This window comes from Pteropus alecto, unplaced genomic scaffold (assembly GCF_000325575.1).
Source record: "Pteropus alecto unplaced genomic scaffold, ASM32557v1 scaffold5, whole genome shotgun sequence".
NCBI lineage: Eukaryota > Metazoa > Chordata > Mammalia > Chiroptera > Pteropodidae > Pteropus > Pteropus alecto.
Window position 1 is genome coordinate 13,560,740 of NW_006441953.1, and position 17,976 is coordinate 13,578,715.

General features: G+C 31.6%; 1 pseudogene; it reads right to left on the reverse strand.

Annotated features, from left to right (window-relative positions):
* Positions 1 to 17,513: 17,513 nt before the first annotated feature.
* LOC112485597 lies at positions 17,514 to 17,632 on the reverse strand (annotated as a pseudogene).
* Positions 17,633 to 17,976: the final 344 nt, after the last annotated feature.

Below are 17,976 nucleotides of genomic sequence, written 5' to 3' on the forward strand. Positions count from 1 at the left end.
TTATGCCAGTACCATATTGTTTAAATTTAAAAAAATTTTTCAATACAGTTAGCATTCAATATTTTTCTTACTTATTTGGTATTTATACTGAAAAAAAATCTTATTTTTTATTTCTCAATTACAGTTGACATTTAATATTATTATATATTAGCTTAAAGTGCACAGCACAGTGTTTAGACATTTATATAATTTATAAAGTGATCCCCTGATTAGTCTAGTTCCCACCTGGTACCATACATAGTTATTACAGTATTATTGACTATATTCCCTATGCTATACTTAAGATCTCTGTGACTATTTTGTAAATACCAATCTGTACTTCTTAATCCCTTCACCAATCACCCAGACTCCCAATCCCCCTCCTATCTGTCAACCATCAGTTTGTTCTCTGTATCTGTGAGTCTGTTTCCATTTTGTTTGTTTGTTTAGTTTTTCTCTATGTTCTACATATAAGTGAGATTATATGGTATTTGTCTTTCTCTAACTTATTTCACTTAACATAATATGCTCTAGGTCCATACATGTTGTCACAAATGGTAAGATTTCATTCTTTTTTATGTCTCGGTATTATTTTATTGCATATATGTACCACATCTGTTTTTAAATTTATCATCTATCGATGGGCACTTAGGTTGCTTTCATATCTTGGCTACTTACTGAGCTTATTTTGTTCTTTTAAAAATTATTTAAAAGGTAAAGTAAATTTGTTTATTCGAGGTCCTTTTTTTTAAAAAAAAAATATAAAGATTTATTACTATCCATTTCCCTTTTAGAACTGCTTTTGCAGCATCCCATAGATTTGGTATATTGTTTTTCCACTTTCATTTGTTTCAAGATATTTTTTAAATTCCCTTTTGATATATCTTTGACTCATTTACCCAAGAGTATGTTGTATAATTTTTTAGCTTTTCTCCTCTATTAACTTTTAGTTTTATACTGTCATAATCAGAAATGGTGTTTGGTATAATTTTAACTTTCTTAAATTTGCTAAGTCTTGTTTTGTGGCCTGTCATATGATCTGTTCTGAGAATGTTCTGCGTGTGCTTGAGAAGGATGTGTATCTTGCTGCTATTGCATAAAACGTTCTATTTTTGTCTGTTAGGTCTATTCAATGTAAAATATGATTCATGTCCAATGTTTCCTTGTTCATCTTCTGTTGAATGATCTATCCATTGCTAAAATTATGGTATTAAAGTCTCCTACTATTATTTTATTGTTGCTTGCTTCTTCCTTCAGATCTGTTAGTATTTGCTTAATATATTTACACATTCCATTGTCAGGTGTGTATATATTTATGATTGCTATGTCTTCTTGATCATTATATAATATCCTTTATTGTCTTTCATTACTGTTTTTGGCTTAAAATCTACTTTTTTTCTGATATAAGTATAGGTACTCCTGCTCTCTCTTGATTTACACTTGCATGGAATTTCTTTTTCACCCCTTTACTTTGAGCCTCTGTGTATTGTTAAGACTGAAGTTAGTTTCTGTGGGCAACATATAGATGAAAATTTGTTTTTTTGTTCATCTAGCCACTCTATGCCTTCTGATTGAAGAACTTAATCCATTTATATTTAGAGTAGTTGTTGCTAGGTAAGGAATAACTAATGCTCTTTTTAAATTGTTTTCTGGCTGTTTTGTATTTCCGTTGTCCATTTTTCATGCTCTTGCTACCTTCCATTGTGAATTGGTAATATGCTGTAGTGATATGCTCTAATTCTCTCTCTTTTTAAATGTTTTATGAATCTACTCTAGGTTTTTGCTTTGTGAGTACCATCAGATTTGTATAAAACTGTGTTGATATTCATTTAAGTACTGTGCACTTTGACATAGTGGGCACTCAAAATAGTGTCTATTTTATTTAAAAATTAGCTTTTATTGTTTCTTATAAAGTTGATAGATAAATCCTTTGAAGAATAACTTTTAAATGAACTATTTTTATCTAATTAGAGTATGATAGTCATAAAATTATATAATGTAAGATTTTACATAGCAGAAATGACTCTAATTACATAGCATTAATGTAAACATCAAACCTTATTTCAGTGAGGATTGTATTTATATGCATGTTACAGAACACCTGATACACTGCCTTAACTAAATACTTGTTTTTCTCATGTTCTAAAATAAGACCTCCAGAGATAAGCATTATAAGACTAAAGAGGCAGAAATACAATAACATTAAGGAACCAAATATTTTCTAATTATCATTTGGACATCCTAATATTTTAAGGGTAATTCTATCTTTTAACTTTCAATGTGGTAGCTTCATCATTAGTCACTGCATCTGTTTTCCATCCTGAATGAAAATGGCATACCAAGAAAGAAGGATATGGCTTAAAATAAGAAAAGTGCAACTTAAATTCTGCTATGACTTCTGCTATGACTGGCTCCAAAGGGATGGAGATGATAATCAGGTTCAATACTAATTCAAGAAGCTTCAAGGATTCTGACAGTAATGAGGAGAGAAGTATAATTTTTAGAGATGCAAATAGCAGAATCTCTCACAAATATATAATTATTACCAATTATTTAAAAGGCATGGTTTTGTATTATGTTATTTAATATTCACCCTAAGTGGTAGGTGTTAATTTCATATTTTTTTATGTTTTTAGAAAACTAATAGATGAAGTAGCATAAGTAACTTGCATATGAACATTTAGCTAGTAGGTACCAAATTTGGATTTGAAGTCTAGTTTTTTGAATCTAAAACTTTGGTTATTACACACAGAAGATGTGTCTATTTTATTATGTCATGTTATTATGAAAAATGAAAGTGAAATACACATAAAAAGAAAGTTGAATTTTAAAGAAATTCTCTGTCTTTGGTTAACAGAAAATTTCAGAACAGCACAAATTTTTGCAAACAACCTTGACATTAATTTGATACAAATGTAAGACTTCAAATGATGTCTCCATAGAATAGCATCCCAAAGGCAATATAAAATCCTTATCCATTAGGTTCAACCTTAGTGTTCTGCAAAAATTTTGCTCTTAAAGTAGATTCTAATAAACAAGAGTGACTTAGCAAGGACAATGTAATGCTGATGCTACCACCATCCTTCAAAACTATGCACAAATGCACATTATTATTTTCCTGTACCCAGCCTTCAACATAAGTCTTAAGAGCCTGTATGTCAGCATAATGTAAGTATTGCATCACTAGTCTAGCTATAAATTTTTTCATAGGGAGATAAATGGTGTTTATCTTTCCTGTTATTTCTGACCCTTCTGTGCTTGACTTCTAAATTACATTTTGTTCTAAAGAAATTTCAGACCTTAAAAGGGATTAGGGTGTGTATTTGGTAACAGTGGACTATGTTAGTGTTTGCATTTTCCACCTTCGCCATAATTTTAAAATCAAATGAACATAGTATTTTATTTCATGAGTATGCATTGGACTATTTCTTATATTTTACAACTTACATAAATTTAATTTGTAGCTAATTGTTTTAATTTCTTTAGCTCTTCATAGCAATACAAGTTGATTTTTATTTTTATTTTACAATCTTGTTAGTTCGGCACATTTAAAATTTCACTTCATGTTTAAATTCTTCTTAGAGACTGCCTTTCTATATTTTATCAATACTTCTAATATATAATTTCTACCCTTATTCTCAGTGGTTTCACTGCTTTAATACAGATTTTTTTCATTACATAACTCCTTGCCTGTTGAATATATCTAATAATTTGGTAGGAAAAATGCAAATCTGGAGCTAGGAAGCCTGAGTTAATATCCCAGTACAATTTAGTAGTTGGATATCCTTAAGAAAAATAACTAAAAGTTTAGGATAATAATCAAATCCTATCTGCTATAAATGAATGTTTCAAAAATCAAATGTGTATAAAATTCACATGTACTGTGAAACTTCTCTACATAAACAACATTATTTTAATATTTATACTTTTATCATATCTATTACAATATTTGCTTAACAATCCAAGGTCACTCTTGAACAAAGAAAATTTCAAGACTTTTTTCAGAATTATTTTAGATGTAACTGATGGCTATACATTTTTGTGGACTAATATTTCAATTTAGGAAGCTTAACATCTTAGAAATTTATCTTACCATTAAATGACCTTGATGAAAACTTTATTTAAATAAAAAGTATTGAAATCTCATTAAATATGATTATTGAGATTAAAACATAATCCTTTTTCTCGAGGAGAGTCTTGGAGGTATAGAATAATCATAGCAGTGAGACAATTGCTATAATGAAAGGATAGAAAAGACACAATAGAAATACAGATGAGAGATGACTGATGATTAAGTTAATGTCAAGATAGTGTGAAATTAAAAATAAAGAAGCAACTATAATCAGAGTTGACTAAGTAAAAACTTTCTTCATAATGGTAATTGAGATTATTTTGGAAGATTTCTTAAGCAAATGACAGAATTTCGTTACTCGAGGAGTTATTGAAAGTGATTATATTAGTTGTCCCTCAGAATTGTTTAGAACATTGCCAAAAGTTAAGGTATTAAAAGTAGCACCGTAGAGATGATCACAAATTTAAAGATAAGCACTAAAGTAAGGCATCGAAAGTTTAAATATGACTTTATTGAAATAAATCTCTGTATGTACCTGGAATGGGTCCTTTTAATTAGTAGAAAACATCAAAAAACACTTTGAAGTTTGATATATATTGGAATGATCATCCTATATATTACTTTTCCATATTATTTCGCTGCTTTTGTTTTATAGCTTCATTAAATAATTTCTTCCTTTCTAAAATTGTTGACATTCTGGTTTCCCTCACACACACACACACACACACACACACACACATGCTTGCATGCACATACACATACACATATGCACAAATTAAGAACAAATATTCTTATGTTACTTTGCAAAATGGACCAAGCAGTTCAATCACAAAATTTAAATAAGCCTTTGGCAGGCCTGGCAAATAGTTTTTAATTTTAAAAGTGTGATGTTAGTATTCCTCTTTTGACAATAAAATAACACTCCACAAATTATTATTACAATACCACGGAACAAATAAAAAATTTGAATCACATAGAACTTTATAAGATATGCAGACTTGGATACATTTTTAATGGAATTTAAATTGTATTAGTCATTTGGTGGTATAATCTTAGAAAGGAAGATGTTATATGTTGCTGTATTGTTTATTAGATTTAACAGAACCATTTCCCTCTAGCATGAAGTCCAAATCCTAAGCAAGGAAAATAAAGAACATAGATGTGTAATTTGCCTATATTTCCCATAGCTTTATTAGTCTACACTTCTTATATTTCTGAAACACCCAGTGATGTATTTTTCCCCCATTAGATCTCTACTTGAAATACCTCCCCCTAATTGATCTCCCACTCAAACTCTTGTGTGTCATCCAAAACACTTATAAGAATTTTATCTCCTGTCTTTATCCTTCCCTGATATTCTTCAGATGAAATTAACCATTTTTCCTTCTGGGCTACATCTAAACTTTGTTCAAGCTTGGCTATTACAATGACAGATTAATTTTAGAGATTCTTAACACTTCAATGGTTGCCCTTCTAACATTCATGTAAGCATTAATTCATTTCCTTTTTCTCATCCTGGGTATAATAGATACAATTTCAGCTGTGCCTCCATTTCTCACTTGTTCTCTGCATGGCTTCACCTCTGCACATCCTTTGGTTAGACCCCATGTCCACGAGCCCATGGTAAAGTCAGCCATGAGTTTCATCCATACAACTTTCCAAGAAATTGAGAATTTTGTCTTATTTTCTCTGGATAATTCTTTCATTTATTATACCTCTCTTAATATTTTCATTCATCTACTTATTCATTCTCCTTAGCTACAAAAATATTGTCACTCAACTCAAAACTATTACCTTCATTTTGATTACCTCTCAAACTACCATACATTTAACTAGTCATCCATCAGAAAACACCTAACAAGTTAGCCTAGGTAAAGCATTTCAATTTCTTCGTGGCTCATTGAATCAATCAGGATAGTGGACTCTTGCTCCACAAAGTCACTTAAACACCCTCTTGACAAAGTTGCGCTTCCTGGGTCATGTGATTATTCTTGTCACAGTAGTAGGAAAACACACAGAGTTGCTTTTTATGGTAATTAAATATGTTAGTCAAAGTGTAATATGTTATTTTTCCTCAGATTTCATTAGTCAGCATCAGTCACCTGATCTCACCCATCCGTATGTCACAGGTAAGGAGAGACTTTTGTGTACCTGAAAGAAAAGAAGAACTATATATAAATGAGCAATAGTATTAATTAACACATGTACTTCTTTCAACCTTTGTTTGTAGACTTTGTGTCTGTTTTACTGCTAAGGTTATTATTATTATTTCACTTCATAATCATTCACTATTAATTTAGTGCTCCTGTCTTTTGCTTTCTATTTAGTATTTGACAAATTGACTATTTATTAAATTTTTTTTCCTCTTTGGTATTGAATTTTTCTCTCTAGCTCTTTCCTCTGTGCTCTCTCAACTTCTTCACTGGTACTTTTTCTTATATTCAACCTTTTAATATCCATGCTTCTCAAGGTTCAGTTCTTATCTTCATTTTCTTCTTTACTATACCCAAATTCAACTCAATGAATTTACCCAAAATTGGTCCCCTCTGTGTTTTCTTTACTTTCATTAACATCTTAATGATGATACATTATGTCCTAGATACATATAATTCCTTCTTTCACAGTTTCTACTCTAGTAATCAAATCAAACATTCGCTTAATAGACAGTTGTTTAACTTATACTGTAAGGCATAAATCTGTGCTACATATGTCAAGTACATAAATAACATGATTTTTTGTCCTTGAGTGATCCATAATCTACCTGGAAAGATTAAACAATTCCAACACTGAAAAATGCAACATATCATGAAATGCTTTACAAATATAAACAGTAATTACTGAAGAAAATTCAGAGGTAGAAAAGTGTATTAATTCTAGTCTACAAATCATTTTAGAAAGTGGTAGATTTTTGTGTTAGTTTCTGGGGCTGCTATAATAAAATATCATTGACTGGTTAACTTAAACAACAGAAATTAATTTTCTCTCAGTTCTAGAGGCTTGAAGTCCAAGATAAAGTTGGCAGGTTTGTTTTTTCATGAGACTTCTCTCCTTGTCTTGAAGGTAGCCAACATATTCTATGTCCTCACAGGTTCTTTCCCCTGTGCGCATATGCCTGTGATGTCCATTTGTGTACCCAATGCCCTCTTCTTGTGAGGATATCACTTAGATTGGGTCAAGGCTCATCTTAATGGCCTTTTTTTTTTTAAACTTAATCACCTCTTTAACGGCCCTATCTACAAATATAGTCATATACTGAGGTGCCGGGGTTTAGGGCTTCAACATATTAATTTGGTCCACAGTAAATTTCTTGTAGATTATTCTAAATTTTAAAACTATCAGGTGAATTTTATATCCTCCTACATCACCTTCCAGAGTGGTTTGCCCACAGTGCTAATAGTAAGTAATTGATTAAAATAATGAATGTGTATATATCAGGGCTTTAAAAGAAATTTTATATAGCTCTTTACATTGATAACATTAACTTTATATAGCCTTTATTTTACTCAATTATCTTAAAAGAAAAATCTCATTTGCTTTGCTACAAATAGTTTCCAACAGTAGTGAATCTTTTCAGTATAAGCACATGTGTAGCAAAAATGATCGCATCTGAATTTGTCTTTTAGATTTTTTCGTAGATCCCAGATAAATTCCATAAGTATCTGAATAATCTTTTTGCAGATTATTGAAACTAACAAGAGGCCTTTTAGACTAGAATTTTGGAATAATGGAGATTTTATTTTCCAAACCACATAGCTTTGTATTTTAAAACATGTGGAGCCTTCTTATAGTTTTTGTTATTTCTGCTATATTTTATATTGATACATAAATAACTAAAATATAAACATTTTTGATATTTTATAACTTCAGAGTAGAGAAGCATTAGTACTATTGAACTTTATGATTATGTAAAAATATTTTTTAATCAGATTTCCTTTGAAGTTATTTTCATTAAGTAAACTAAAATAGAAATATTGCTTGTGGGTATATTGTAAATATAAATTATTTTAAGTTAAAGAGCTACATTGAAAATTTCTCTGTCATCAAATTAGATAAGCCAGAAATAAGTACCAAATATCCCTAAGTGCACATCATTGGAGTTAGCTTTTAGCAAATAGTAAATATAGACGAAACACTCTTCTAAGTTCTTTTACAAATATTACACATTTAATACTCTGGCAATAACATGAAATAGATGGTATTGTTACTATTACTATTATTCTAATTTATTACACTTTTTACACGTGAGAACTGAAGTTATTACAGGCCAACAGTTTTGCCTAGGTTTGCATAGTTTGTAAGCTGAAAATCCAAGGTTCAGTTCTAGAGTTCACTCTTAAAAGCACTAACACTCTATTGCTATAAATACACATCTGTTCTCCCTGAGGTCCCTATGTGGTTCATAGGACAATGTGTGGGGGACAACTTAACTAAAGATGAGTTTTAGTTTCATCATGTGGCATTATGTTGGACATATTACAGCTTGAACTAAGAATCCATAAACTCCAGGCTAGCCTTTTCTGGCAAAACTTAATCAAATGTATAGGTTCCAAAAAGAAATCTTGATTAGAACTAATAACAACCCAGTGCATGTACAGCTCAACTGATTTTTCTATTTACCGTATCCTCTTCCTCAAAACAGTAAGCACTATGTTCTTCCAGAATATATACATACATACATACATACATACATACATACATACATACATACATTCATTCATTCATACATACAAAGACTCTTCTCTGTCTACACAAAACTCTCTGAAGCATTTGATTCCAAAGTCCCAGTTCTGGGAGGTAGGGGATAAGATTTCTGATGATTAAAACAGTATTTCTCTGGATTTGCCATCTTCTACTGCCATAGACTATTATTTCCCCCAACCATTCATATGTTTAAATCTAATCCCCAATGAAATGATATTAAGAGATGGGGCCTTTCCAAGTGATTGGGTCATGAAGACAGAGCCCTTGGGAACAAAATTGATGCTGTTATTAAAGCCCCCAGAGAACTTCTCCTGCTATGTGAGGACCCAGAGAAAAGATGGCTATCTGTGAACAAGAAAAGTGGGTTTTTACTAGACAGTGAATCTGCCAGAGCCTTTATCTTGGGCTTTCCAGCCTCCAGAACTGTGATAAATAAATATCTGTTATTTATAAGTCTCCCAGTTTATTGTATTTTGTTATAGCAGCCTGAAGGGACTAAGATGTCTACCTATGTGGCACTTTTATGACCTTATCTTTCAACATTCCCCCCCACCAAATTATTTCTGAGATTTTCCAGAAGGAGTTGTATGAGTGTGTATGTATACATTATTTCAGCTATTTAAGCTCAAATTCCCTCCTTGTTGTCATCCAGTGCCCATAAGTACTGTGCAAGTACACAAACTCACTGCGGCTGTCTGTTACCATTCCTGTAGGGACTGATGTGATGCTCTCACAGTAGTGTCCCTGGTCTCACCTCTTGTTGAGGCAGGTGCCTCACTGTGCAGAAACTACTTTCTCTGGAAAGCCCACACTGGAGATGTAATCCAGGTCATGTATCTAGTCAATGCTATGTTTTCTGATGTAACAAGAGGATCACCCGCACATACTCCTCTTGTTACACTTCAGCCCCAAAAGTGCTGCTTTGTATTCCCAATGTATTACAGAGATTTTTGTAAATGACAGACTTTACTTATTCCAGGAATATTTCTTCCCCTTATGGAGTAGTATGAATCCATAGTGTCTAGGTGAGAGGTCAGCCATATGTAAAATTGTCTGTGTTTCTTCACCCGACAATATTGCTTTCGGAACAGGCATGGATGCCTTGTAGTCTCCTCCTTCCTGGAATGAATTTCTTCTCAGGGAATTCCTCATATCTCATGCAAATTGCTTCCTCTGAAATTCATTACACCAATCCTACAGACATGATGTGAGATGACTAAATTCTAGGTAAACACAGCTGAGAGTAAAAATTGGAACCCTTATAATTACCCTCTTGGCCCATTGGATGAGCCATTGGATGTGTTTTATTGAAGCATTCATAATAAAGCTACTTAACATTGTTCTTTTGCTTTCTGTTTTTACCAAAATCCCAAAAGGACGTTCCCTATTGCCCTGTATTATTTGTTGACTTCGTTTTTGCTCATCGATTGTTTCATGCATCCAAATTTTAGATTTTAAACAATATTTGAAAATTTTAATGGAGTAAAAATATATCTTATGTTTCTTTTTGTTTGTTTGTTTGTTTCTTATAGCAGCCACTACTATAGAAATTATGTAATTACGCTATGTAAATGTTTGTTTATATAATTAAATTTTAGAACATCCATCTTAATATTTTATGAAGTTTTTTAAAAATGATAGCAAAATATGGTAGCACATTATTATTTTGCTCATTAATAATGCTAATATTTATCATGTTTTCTATCTCACCTCATATTTTATTGAAACGATATTTTTTTACACTATTTAAACAAAAATAAAAATTTCAAGACATCCAAGAACAAAAAAATAATTTAAATTTTCTCCCAGGCTAAGATAATTTTTAAGTATATAGTGATTTATATTTAAAACCATGATTCAAACAAATTTAGCACCATATTTTATAAAATCTCTTATTACAATTGTGTAGTTTTACTTCATAGGGTAAACTGCCGATGTTTTGGAGAATGGCTTTAAATCTGTCATTTTTTATCCTTCTTCTCTTATTTCACATCTTCTTTTCCTCTTGCTTGCCATGCCTCCATTCATCACAGACACCACAACTATAACAGCAGCACTATCCTTCAGTCTTAAATCACTGTCTGTTTCTGCCACTGTCACAGCCAGTCTTTGAAACAGGAAAAAGAAAACCCAGAACAGCAGTTGCAATAGCACAAGCATCATAAATGTTCCCCAGGACTCCCATCACACAATCTGTTTGAGCCAAGTCTAGATACAGATCTCTTCGCACTACTAACTAGCAAAACATACAGGAGCTGTAATTGTGGAGTAGATGACAGTCACTAGCACATCTTCCTTTTCAAGAGGGAATGAGATTTAGAGCTCATGGCTTCCTGAATGTAAATAGCTTGCTGACATCTTTCTTAAAATTAATTATCCAAACTGTATCACTTTGGTAAAATTCTTTAGAAATGGCTTTAATTATGTTAAAGTTTAAGTATTTGAATATAACACATGACAATGGTTTTTGCACAAAGAAAAATATTCTTTCCAGGTCACCATCCCATCACTTCTCATATGTGTCATTGGTGTCTGGAAGAATCAAGCAAAAGAAGACAAATGTTGGACCTCAGTTTCTCACTGATATTTTAAGTATTAATTTGCTCATGACTTCTTTCATTTATTCATCTACTATTAATTGTATGATAGCTCTGAACTTAAAAGCATTTAATGAGTATTTGATGAATGAATGAAAATATCTACAATTTTGAAATGATTTTTTGACACAATTTTTAAAAACTTTCCAGAAGCTTAAATTTTATTAGAGGAGTTGAGAAATATTCATCAACAGCTTTAGAATAAGGTAGAAGGCCTCAGAATCTGAAGTGTTTGGTGATGGTAACAATGAAATGATCAAATGACCAAATGATCAAATGATCTCTATATAAGTTATTTGATATATATATATATATGTATATCATAAGAGAGCATTGATGATTTTAATGTCTATAAAACATTCTAAAAACTTTTTAAACTGTCAATGCTCTCTTATGAATTATAGTTGAACAAAGTTCTGCAGTTTTGTTTTGTTTTTTTTATGTGTTGCAACAAAGAATAAAGCATACCATATAAAGCTGGAGTATCTCAGTAACAGGGCGATAGGAAGGACTAATAGAATTTGACTTATGTTTGTGATTTGGGGGAAGATATGAGGAAGTGGGCTTGCTTTTCTTGTGTGCTGTCAGAATATAAAGATAATTCTATACTTGGGCATCTTAATAGATCTTATCTGAGCTGGGAGGAAAGAAGCAGGTTTAATACAATAATGAATTTAAAACAATAATGAGTGCAGCAAGTCACTCATATTAGCCAGAATAAAAGGATGGTTTGATCATTTTTGTGGTTTGCTAAATGTTATTTTTTCTGAGTTCATAATTTTTTAAGAAATAGATATGTTTTCATGTTGATCCATTATGATCAAAGAGAGCTTCTGTCTGATGGTATTCTGTAAAATTGCTTACGTTCCACAGGAGAATACCCTGGCCTATCTGTGAGTTACTAGCTGTCTTCTAGCAATGCCTACCTAGCAGTGGCAGACTAGTTGTTGGCTAGTTATCGGCAGTCAAAGACTGCTTTTCTTCTCCTTTTTAAAATGCACCAGTGTTCTGGCAATTTAGAAAAATATTCATAGAAATCAAAAATGAAGTAAAACGAACATACTTGTAAATGAAAATATTCATGAGGCCTCAAAACACCGGGTATCAAAGAAAGGTTTCTTTCTTGCTTCGTCCTCTGGATCCTCATATACTATCCCAGATCTTCCTAGATGAGGCCAGTGGCCAAAAGGGCCCCCAAAATCAAGGAGATTCTTCTTTGAAATAAAAAAAAGCTCTACAAGCAGTGCTTCCTCTCTCTATTTTTTTTCCTTTTGGGGATGGTAAGACAAAGTTTAATGGCAATGATTAAACTCCATCATCTTGGGGTGGCAGGAAGGATGTATAAGAGTGATTAGTGGTATAATAAGCATTCCTCATTCATGCTTTGTTATAGACGCATCAATATAAAGATAGTATTTTATTTTTTTTTAATTGACATATAACATTATATTAGCTTCAGGTGTACAACATAATGACTCAATATTTGTATATGTTGTGAAATGGTCACCACAATAAGTCTGGTTAACATCCGTCACCATACATAGTTACAAATTATTTTCTGGTGATGAGAACTTATAAGATTTACTCTCTTAGCAATTTTCAAATATGCAACACAATCTTATTAAATATAGTCACCATGTTGTACATTACATACCCATGACTTATTTTACAACTGAAAGTTTGTATCTTTTGACCCTCTTCATCTATTTCACTCACATTCTACTTCTAACAATCACCAACCTGTTCCCTGTATCCATAAGCTTGCGTGTTTTGTTTTTTGTTTTATTTTAGTTTGCTTGTTTGTTTGTTTGTTTTTAGATTCCACGTGTAAGTAAAAATCATATGGCATTTGTCTTTTTCTGTTTGACTTACTTCATTTAGCATAATGCCCTCAGGGTTTATCTATGCTGTCACAAATAGCAAGATTTCCTTCTTTTTGACAGCTGAATAATATTCCATTGTATAGATATACCACAGTTTCTTTATTCATTCATGTATCATTGGATACATAGGCTTTTTCTACATCTTGACTATGCAGATAATGCTGCAATGATCCTCAGGGTGAATATATCTTTTTGTTAGGGTTTTTGTTTTCCTCAGATAAATACCCAGAAGTAGAATTGCTGTATTGGTAGTCCTATTTTTATTATTTGAGAAACCTCCAAACTGTTTTTCATAGTGGCTGCATCAATTTACATTTTCTCCAACAATGCACAAGCATTCTTTTTTCTCCACAGACTCATGAATTCTTATGTCTCGTCTTCTTGATAATAGCCATTCTACATGTATGAGGTGGCATCTCAGCATGGTTTCAATTTGCATTTCTCTGATGATTAGTAATGACCACCCTTCATGTATCTGTTGGTCACTGTATTTCTCTTTTGGAAAAATGTCTATTCAAATCCTCTGCTCATTTATTTAACCAGATTTTTTTGCTATTGAGTTTTATAAGTTTTTAAATATATTTTAGATATTATGCCTTATCAGGTATATAATTTGCAAGTACTTTCTCCTATCCCATAGGTTGCTTTTTCATTTTGTTCATGGTTTCCTTTTTCTGTGCAGAAGCTTTTTCAGTTTAATATATTTCCACTTATTTATTTTGCTTTTGTTGTCTTGCTTTTCATGTTAAATCCAAAAAAATAATCACTAAGACCAATGTCAAGAAGATTACTGCCCATTTTCTTCTATATTTATGGTTTTAGACCTTAAATTAGTCTTTAATCCATTTTGAATTAATTGTGTGCAGTTTATAATTATCCAGAGAATCCTAATTGATTTCAGAAAAAAAAATTAAAATGTCCTTTTTGTGATTTATCAGGCCCTTTATGATCTATTTTCTGGGCACTTCTTCATATTCTTCATATTTATATCCCATTTCTTGCACAGACATCTTCCAATTTAGCTATAGCAAGTTAGTTGCTGCTCTCTAAACCTGCTATGTTTCATCTTCCTTTTATGCCTGGGACAAGGCTGTATCCTTCCTAGGAAGCTCTCCCTCAGCTGCTGGATGCTCATTCCCGCTCCCTCACTCTCTTGAGGGATCACTTCTCAGGAAGCCTTCTTTGCTATTTTGGCGTAAGTGTGTGTGCCGCAGACTTACATACCATCATCTGCCTGTGCTTCAGATACTGTTCTTATAACACAACACTGTATTGTTTTCTTATTTATTTGTACTAAGTAAATATTTAATGTGTATTTGATAATAAGACAAAAAAGTGAGAAGGACATGGTCGGAGGCCAGGATAATATAGAATAAAAAAGTACTACCACATAACTATGAAGAGGTTAACTTTTACAGAGTTCAAAATGTCTTTGAAATTCTCCAATTTCATTGTGAAAAAGGAGCAGTTATGTAGGTACAGAATGGTTTTTTATATCAACCTCAGTTTTTTGATATTTTTGTGAATAGAATAGAATATATTGAATAAACTTTAGATGCCATAGTTCTCCATATTTTACATAAACTTAATACTTACAACAATCCCATGTAGTGATATTGTCTTTATTTTACAAATGAGAAGATTGAGTCTGACAAAATTAAAGTACTGGGCTGGTTTCAAATATAGAGTCGCTGGAAACTGAAACTTTTACTTGTTCTACTACTACCCTCCATCTCAAAAGAATATTTGAGTTTTGCTAAATACATGAAAATATTTTCCATTAAATCCCAATCTAAACATTATTTAGTTCAAATAACTAAAACTTATTGTTTTTGTTTACTTCTTTCTGTATAGTCTTCCAAGGAGAATGAGATTTTGTTGTGCATAGCAGGAAAAAATATATATTTTTTTAAAGTATGATTTTTTTTACAGAATAAAAATATATTAACAAAATAAATGTTTTTCTGTCACAAATTCTCCAATGAATCATTTAATTTTCCCCAAATAGTTGTATAGCTGTGGGAAAGTCACCTAATTCTCTGGGCCATAGTTTTCTTACCATCAGAAGGAGAAGGCTGAATAGAAGATATTACTGTGTTTAGCTCCTAAGTCTAACAATCTCTGACTTTTATTATTCAATGTCTTCTATCTTATAAATATTAAAGATATTGCATGAGCATGTACATTTCCATGGAGTTAATTAAATTACCATTTACTGTCTATGTTATGTCCTCTTAAATTTTTTTCCGAATCCACAACAGACAAATAAAACATAACTTGTTTGTAGTATTTTAATCTTTGTGGACATCTGGAACATATTTAGAAATCCCAAGATAAATGACCATCCAATTAAATATTTTTTCTTTTCATATTCCACATAAAAAGAAGTGGTTTATAAAGAAAAAACCTTTACACATAAGCTGAATTCTGTAAATGAAAAGAAATTTTATTTTGCACATGCATCAGACCAGCGAGATAATTTAATTTTTGATTCTAAATCAATTCAGTAACCCTAAGCTGTTATTTGTTGAAAACAGATTTTTAAAATGCAATATAAAAATTTGAATGAAATGATTCACTTGCATTTTAATATGGTGTACTATACTAAATTTTGTCCTTTTACTAATAAATAAGACTGTTCAATATACAATATACAAAATACTATACATTTCAAAAAAGCATTTATTAAAAATTTTGACTGACTACAGGTAATTAGATTGTGGTACATCCCAAATTTATTGTCCTCATAAATCTCATTAAAATATAACTTCATTATCTTTTGCCTTTTGACCATAAAATCCGTACACACAGAAGAAAAATGTTTCACTTTCTTATTTATAATATTTCTACAGTATAACAACAATGAAATATCATGTATTTCTGTGTATGTATAAAAATAACTATTGAAGTTTTGTTTCAAAGTTTTAAAGAATATATTTTCCATTTGGGCCTAGAACAATGCTGTACTCTCCCTTAGCTGCTGGACTCTCATTACTACTCAAACACTCTCCTGGGGGGTCACGTCTCAGGAACCCTCCTTACTCTTTTGCTATATATACGTGTGTGTATATATATATATATGTGTGTGTATATGTGTGTATACACACACAAAAAAATATATGTATGTACATGCATATACACACAGACAAAAACACACGTTATGTATGTAAGTATATAATTTATATCTTATATAGAAGAAACTGCTTCTTTGACCTATTTGATACCTTATACCTCAGATATTTCTTTAAGCATATCTTGTATCTGTTTGATATCATAACCATTCATCCCTTTGTACTTAAGTTAATCTGCCATTTATTTTCTGAGGTTCTGTTTTATGGGATTTCAGACTATAAAACCACAATGATGAACAGCAAGGTGAATCACAAATGAGATTATAACTATGAGTAAGGTCTGGTGAGTCAATTGAGATGTTGCTTTCTTGCTCTTCAGAGTCACTTTAAAGCCTTTTTAAACTCTGTTATTACTTGAAAGTAAAAGGTTTTACATAGTAAAACAAAATTTTTAAAAGAAAACTAGCAGAATAACTTCTGGCACTTTATTTCATAGAAATAAGTCATTTTTAACTGTTTAGTCTTAGCATTTACTTTGAAATTTCATCTTGACTATCAGGAATGATATAAATGAATCCATATCAATTACATCTTTTTGAAGGAGAATGGAACTTCTACTTGAGATATCAAAATTTCTTAATTTTCGCTCATAATAATTTTGATGAATATATATTAGGGAATTTTTGTCATGGAAGTATTTCTGACTAATAATATCTTACTTTTTAAAACAAATGCCCCCAAAAGTCTCTGTCTCAAAGTCTTCATTGATAAAATGGGGAGACAAGTCATTACCTCATTAATGTGTTATAAGGATTACATAAGCAATCATGTAAAGAACTAGAATAATGGGCTTCTTAATTTCAATAAGAATAATAGAGTTCTAGAAGATTAGTGACCAAGTTCTCTTTTCTTTTTCTTTCTTTCTTTCTTTCTTTCTTTCTTTCTTTCTTTCTTTCTTTCTTTCTTTCTTTCTTTCTTTCTTTCTTTCTTTCTTTCTTTCTTTGATAGGTCCATTCGAGAACACATGTCTATCCTTGTCATTAGGATGTGTTTGTTTTGTTTTGTTTTCCCACAGAGAGAGGTGTATTGTATATGTAGTAAATTTTATCTTCTTCTTTTTTTTTTTTTTTAGGCGAGGCTAATCCTTGGTTGACCTCACAGATTGCAAGGACCTTGTCAACTTACAATCCCTTATTTTTTTATTTTTTTACACCTACAGCACCTGGTCTTCCTAGGTGGTCTCCCATCTAAGTACTAACTAGGCCCAAACTTGCTTAGCTTCCGAGATCAGACGGGATCAGGCTTGTTCAGGATAGCATAGCCATAGACCAAGTGCCAGTTCTTAACCATCAGAAGCAAGTGATCATGATTATCACAATGAGTGAATAATTTGGAGTGACAGTTAAGAAGGTTGACCCACAGAGTGGTTTGGAGATTATTAATAAAACATGGCATCCTTAAGGCCACTTAAAAACAGTATTACTTTATGTATAAAATAAAAATAAATTGAAGATGTATCTTCAAAATCAATTGACTTAAAATGAGGCCAGGTCCCCAGAAGGAAATACCCAGCAATTTCATAGTGAGGCTAATAGCAATAATTCTCCCAGAATTCCCCAAATAGTCATTCAACCATTTGATTAGTTAACCATATGGTATGAGAAGAGGAATAC